The sequence below is a fragment of the Choristoneura fumiferana genome, chromosome 9 (assembly GCF_025370935.1).
Source record: "Choristoneura fumiferana chromosome 9, NRCan_CFum_1, whole genome shotgun sequence".
In the NCBI taxonomy this organism is placed as follows: Eukaryota; Metazoa; Arthropoda; class Insecta; order Lepidoptera; family Tortricidae; genus Choristoneura; species Choristoneura fumiferana.
This window is the reverse complement of record NC_133480.1, coordinates 8,376,735-8,383,432: the sequence shown is the minus strand read 5'-3', so window position 1 is coordinate 8,383,432 and position 6,698 is coordinate 8,376,735. Positions and strand designations below refer to the sequence as shown.

Below are 6,698 nucleotides of genomic sequence, written 5' to 3'. Positions count from 1 at the left end.
AATTTTATACGTATAAGTAGTATATGTAGTTGTTTCCAGTTTATACCTACAAGATGATGTTATACGATAATGTGATACAATATATATTAGTATTTCTAGCTTAGATAAAATTTAGGTTGTTCTACATTGTTGAAATGAAGTCACGAGCTCAATGTAAGGACATCCAAATTAAATAAGACTAATTAAAACAGTGGACTTAATGCATTTGTCCAATATTCACTGAAGTAGGAATAATAATTCTGAATCACATTTAAAATTTTATCTTGTAGTGTGTTTGTTTATACGTAAGTAGAGGAATTTGGTAATAGTAGACGACTGCCTTATAAAGCTGAAAACAGACAGATCGATCGATAAAGTTACTAAGCGATCTTTAAGGTGGCGATGAACATAAAAATGTTTGTTGCGTTCTACCAACGACTCTCTGAATACTTTAAAATATGAAAAGTTGATTTTATGACATATAAAACTCATCTATTGTTATCTCTAAATATACGCATATTTTCGAATCTTTGAAATAACTTGTTCTCGCCACCGCGCCATAAACTAAGGACGTTAATCATCACTAAATGTCTCTATATGAAGTACCCCCATTTCATATTAAACGTTAACGATTCAGCCCCGACAGTCTCCGCATCATAAGCCTTTTCATCTGTCAAGTCTTAACAGCCATGGAATTGGGCTATAATTTACGATTTTATCTCATACGGCACCCCGCATAGGGGCACTGGTCAGTGTCGTGAAAAAAGTTGCAGCGGGTAACAAAGGGATAATGGTCAGCGGTGACCGCCCGCCATGGCCACCACGCCCGCTGTTGTGACTTGCCAAAATAGAGTCGTAATAATGAGAGATGGCCCGCGTATATTGCGCGTAATTTAGAGTGATCACCTAACGAGCGCCGCTTGTAGGCCGTGGCCCGGGGCTGTTTGTCCAGCGGTCGCCTCTCTTGTTGAGTTACTGCTCAGGGGTGATTCAGTTTCACTTTTGTTGGTCACTTTATATTTATTGTTAACACAGGCTATAAATTAACTTGTGCAGTGACATTGTTCCGCCTTTAATAGGCGTTGCTGGTCAGTTGTTATGATAGTTTTGTTCGGATCGCTATCACAATGGTCGAGGACATGGATGAGCCATGCATGCCGTGGCGAGCGTCACTGAGGTCGCGCTAAGCTAACAGTCAAGATTGATGCTGCGTCGGTCGAAGTGCCTGACAAATAGTTGGTCCGGAGGAGGCGTCGCAGAGCGTCTTGCCATAAATAAGGATTACTCTTGTGACCACGCAGTCTTGCGGAGTGGACGCAGCACAGCTCTTGTGACGTCTCCCGAGCCAGCTCGGGACGTTTTATATGCTCGTGTCAAATATCTCTTCTGTCCGCATCGTTTATAACACATCAACTTAAGCCTACCCGACTTATGCGCATATGAGAAGCTGTGAGAGGCTGTAAGGCTGTACATATTAAACGATTCCAATTCATGCACTCTAGTCGTGAATTTGCGTTATTTCGGCGCCTAAGCTCGGAATTACAAGTTAGAAGATGGGTATTGACTCGAGTACGGGATGCGTTAAGCCACGGCCGTTTGAAACTCGACGGCGATGTTTCAATTGCAAGTGCGCCCGCGGCTTAGAGGCTCACCCCGCGCGAAGGGAGGCTCCTATCGCGCGTCAAACTCCCATTTCATTTATCTACAAGTCTTAACTTACTGCCCTGTAACCATTGCCCACAACAGCGGCAAAGTGTAGGTATACTAATCCAATCTGACTTTTGTTTGCAGTGACTGGCTTTGCTCTTTGACTAATTAGTTATTATAGTTTCGAGACTAACATAATTAAGTATCGATATAAAGAAGTCAAAAGGAAGAGATAGGCTCGTAGGTAAGTCTCGAGTGTATATACCTATCTATGTAGGTACATTTTGTTTAATTGCGTATAAACTCTGCACGCTCGTTGGATTCAAACTAAATTGTCTCAGTTTGGGGAGAGTTTCAGTCAGCATTGATAATCCCTCTTAGGATTAATCAGAGTTAGTTTTTGAGACTTGAGTGAAAGTGTATCTGCGACTTAGTAATTATCGCTTCAGTCACTAGAGTTACTCGCGACACATTACGTTACTTACACAAGATACGTAATAAAATCTTGCTGTTTACATTAAAAATTGTATCGAAGCGATACTTATTTAACCTGTGAAGCTAACTGTGAAGAGAAAATATATAGGTACTTAAAACTTCATAGTGTTTTTGTAATTTTTTACCTACGTTTTTTACCTACTGTTCAATGACAGCTGTTTTATCAAATATATTTACTATATTAAATACCTGATAAAGAAAACAGCTCATTGATTTAGAGCGGTTTATAAATCTAAGCAAGTAAACTTTCCAATATGTGCTTTCATTTTCTTTCGGGTTACTTAACGATGTTTTTAAGCAACAACATTTCTCAGAAATTATTAACTTTTCGCTGATTGATGACATAACTTATATGTACCTACTTTGACTAGATTAGTTATTTTACTCTGTGAACTTTAAACAGACAGATATCTATATCATAATTAAGAGCGGCGTTATCTTGTTAAATCTCCAATAACATACGTGTATGGACAGTGAGCAGTGGGCAGTGAGCAGTAGGGAAGGGAGCCGACGCCGATGGTAGTCTTCTCACGTCGGGGGCCAATTACAGCCGCCCGCCCCTATGACGATATTGCTTTATTATACCCCACTATGAATATGTAACATGTACATAGCTACAGAATAACAGATTAATCTAAGACCTCATCAAAACAAAAACAACACAAGACTGCCAAGTCCGTCTACATAAATGACGCGACACACCGTGCACGAACCCTAACCCTTTTTACCTATTAAACGACAGCGTCAAAAATTAAAAAGGGGTAATATTACACCTACATATTGTGAATTCGTTACTTTTTTAAATGCTTTAATCACGGATCTACATACATAATAATGTGAAACGAGACTTCCCGTCCATCTGACAAGTTGACTGATGGGAGCTCCTAGATTTATTTGCTCAAAAAAGTAGCACGCTACGTCCGCGGAGCTTTTACAGAGACCTCCGTAATACCTTTGTTTCATTTTTAAATACGAGCCTTTCATAATTAGCGTAATAAATTACAAAATGATAATAATGCGAGGGCCATCTTGTGAAACGCTTAATGCCGCGCGTCGGGGGGCGCCGCCGGCGACCGCGTGTCAATCACTCTCCCGAATGTAGAACAATTCTTATTTTGAAAAAGAATAAAAAATACGTATCACATTTATTTTCCATCTTGCTCTGTCCAGTTCGCATTGCGTTTGTGCGAGGGGAACGGGGTAATAAATCGGTCTTGTGGTAACATCTGTGCTTTATAATAGACGCTTACGTAGGCTTCTTTTCGGGGATTCGATGCGAGCCCGGTGGGATCGCTTGAACATGATTGATCTGTTTATTTTACATTTTAAAAGAACATTTTTACGGTTGCTTGTCAACTTAATAACAAAGTGTTTTATTTCGAGACACGTTAAGTTGATTTTTATTGATAGGTTTCTTTTAACATTATCGTTTTATTCGTTGCATTGGGTCGGCGTGTTTCAAATAAGCATATTGATTCATACGCACACACACACTCACTGCCACTTAGGTGAGTAAGTATCTGCAATCACCATAAAATTTGATTGTTACAAACTTAAGTATTACTTTCGGATAGTTAAACAATTACACACAGTGCGACAAAGATCGTATTGAACGTAGAAAAAACTGAACTAATGTGGCAAAAGTTCACTTTTTACAGTTAATCGTGAATGTCACTATTCGCGTCAGCCAGTGCGTCTATTGGTTTGTATTTTGAGATTAGAGCAGTAATAATATAAATCTACTCATATTAATTCAATAATATATAAATAAAACAAAGCGCCCTCGTGCAAACGTCACATACGTTCGTTCGTTCATCCTGGTCGCACTGCGCATATTCCATCATATAATAATCCGTTACTAACCGAAATACTCGTAAATAAAAAACTTTAGACTTAATTTCGTAAAGATCACCTTATCGTTGCGTTGTGACCTTATCTTTTTTTTTATTGTTTGATAAAATGTAATTCATTCGCAATTAATTAAACTACTAACATCATATAAGACTGTAACTAACATGAGTATATGGGACTAGAGCCTGAAATAAAGGTTAAATTATTATTATCATCACATAAGCCACAGCATCTGACGACAAGACTAAAAAACCTCCCAGCCTTTTGTTCAAATTACGCAATATTATCCCCTTAAAAACCCTCTCAAAATAGACTGCTCTGATTTTAAAGTCAAGTGCCTCAAAATGTGCTACCTACTGTCGGTAAGTTGATCGCGCTATGCGCTGGCGCTCAAAGCCGGCGGCGTGTGCGCAGCCGCTTGATAACGCTATCACTATCACTGAAGCTCGCCAGACTGACAGGTGCTTATAAGTTCTGGATGATTGAGTTTTTTGAACAACCCATTTAAGCTCCAGTGAGTATATTAAGTTAGACCCAAAGAACTCGCAAGTAGAGTCAAAATTAAGTAAAAAAAGGCCGTTTGAAGTATTAAAGTGGCGAGACACTTGAGGCTATTTGTAATTAGTCCAAGTGATAATGCTTAGGTATTTTGCGCAAGTATGAGTTCAGATAATAAAATTGTGTTTTTTCCAAGCTGTGCCAAAAAATGTTCCTAATTTAATGTTTAATTTCATTTAATATCTAGTGCAAGAAACTTCGAAAGATCGGTAGATATTTAAAAATTCCTAAAGGCTGATCTTATTACTTGATGTTTGCTTTATTTTAATGTAAAATAATTACAACGACATCAGAACTAACTATTCCACCTTTTATGGTCATAAGAGTTTTTCAATAAGATTACTTTAACAATGTTGATATTTTTATGGTCATTCTAGTCGTTAGTAATTATATTTATATTGCATGTCTAAAAAAAATGAGTTAAAGAAATTGTTTGTATTACGCTCGTTAAACGGCCGGCGAAAAACCCCAGTGCGCCCGCGCAGGCTATCGGAAGCAATTACATGTTGCTCACTTTATTAATTTTCATAACTACCCTTGCTTCAAAGGAAACCGCCGCTTCGTGACCTGTTTGATGTAAGTCATACGAGGTAGCGGTTTTACAAGTGTAAACTCAAAAGAATAAAGGCATGTTGTTCAATTAAATTTCTCTAACCGCGGATATAGTCTATCTACTCCCTATCTTACGATACCAAGATACCCAATACATTGATTTTTACCCAAGTTTAGTAGGTATAGCTAAATTCAGCCAGCGTGACAGTTTGCTACGAGATGATTACTAGGTACTTACGTTTTACAAAAAAAGTGCATTGTGCAATTCAGATTAATTCAAATACAGCCAGCCAACAAAAAATAGACATTTTCAACTGAAATGAGCCGATGATGAATTAAAAAACTTTCACGTTGGGTTCTCGTAAGTACATTTACTTTACTTAGGTCATTCACTTTACTATAGGTCAGTGAGTCAGATCTCACTCTTATACAAAAATGTTTGTACACGGAGAACGACAGTTTGTTTGTACAGGATATTCGACATTGATATTTTTTTCACAAAAATGCAAAATTCAACGTTTAAGCCAAGCCTTCATAACATAGTTATTATATACTAATATAAAAAGCAGAAATTGGTATGTAGTCAATTATTCATAAAACGTGTAAAATACAACTACCTACCTATTTTTATTAAAAACTTGATTATGCCCGCGGCTTCGCCCGCGTGGAATTCGGTTATCGCGCGCTGTTCCCTCGGGAACTGTGGATTTTCCGGGATAAAAAGTAGCCTAGGTCCATAAATTATCTCTATCCAAAAAATCACGTCGATCCGTCGCTCTGGTTCGACGTAAAAGATAGACAAACATACAAACACACACACTTTCGCATTTACAATATTAGTATGGATAAGTAGGTAGATACTAAATGATATTGTAACACAAAACTATAAAACTACTTGAGTTAATAAAGTATAGGTGTTCACTAACTGCAAGAAAAGCAATTCAGCTAAGCCCAAGCCTTGCCTCGATAAGAAGACTTCTAAGTCCATCTGTGGGTTGTACATAGGCTGGATGTTGATCATATTTAAGCAGAAGGAATATAAATTTGTAAGTGTGTCAATTAATATATCGCTGCCGCTTATAATCCCGGCTCAGCACAAGCGTCGCTACTGTACCGCCAAAACCCTTGAAGATGCTTTAACAGCACTCGGTCTGGCTCCACTCTTTGATCTCTGCGCGACACTTTACTGCCTCGTCTGCTATGTATTTTGTTACTTTGTCATACACATTTGGGAGTAGGTAAGTATATTAAAGACGTTTAGAAAATATTGTTATTTACTACCTATCTAAAAATTAACAAGTAGATAGTCAACTTCACAAAGTTCTGTTTAAACTACCTACTAAGACTGTAAGGGAGGAAGGACGGAAGGGGAATCTGTTAAGTTTTTCGTATGAAAATAACACTTCAAAGCTTAAGATATATTCCACTCTTTGTAAATTAGTACAAAAATAACAAAGGTAAACCGGATAACATAAATCAATACGTAGCTATTCCCAAACAAACAAAATTTACATGCATCACGAGAGGTGAACACTGGAGCACAAGAGAGACTTATCTCGCTAAAACGATTCCACAACATAAATAAAGCTCATCGGATATGAAACCGTATTTACATA

At 37.8% G+C, this 6,698-nt stretch overlaps 1 protein-coding gene across 2 annotated transcripts in view; it reads right to left on the bottom strand.

Moving 5' to 3' along the window:
* Positions 1-6,698, bottom strand: part of LOC141431128 (vacuole membrane protein 1-like) — an 82,343-nt gene that overhangs the window by 29,358 nt on the left and 46,287 nt on the right. The window lies entirely within an intron of this gene.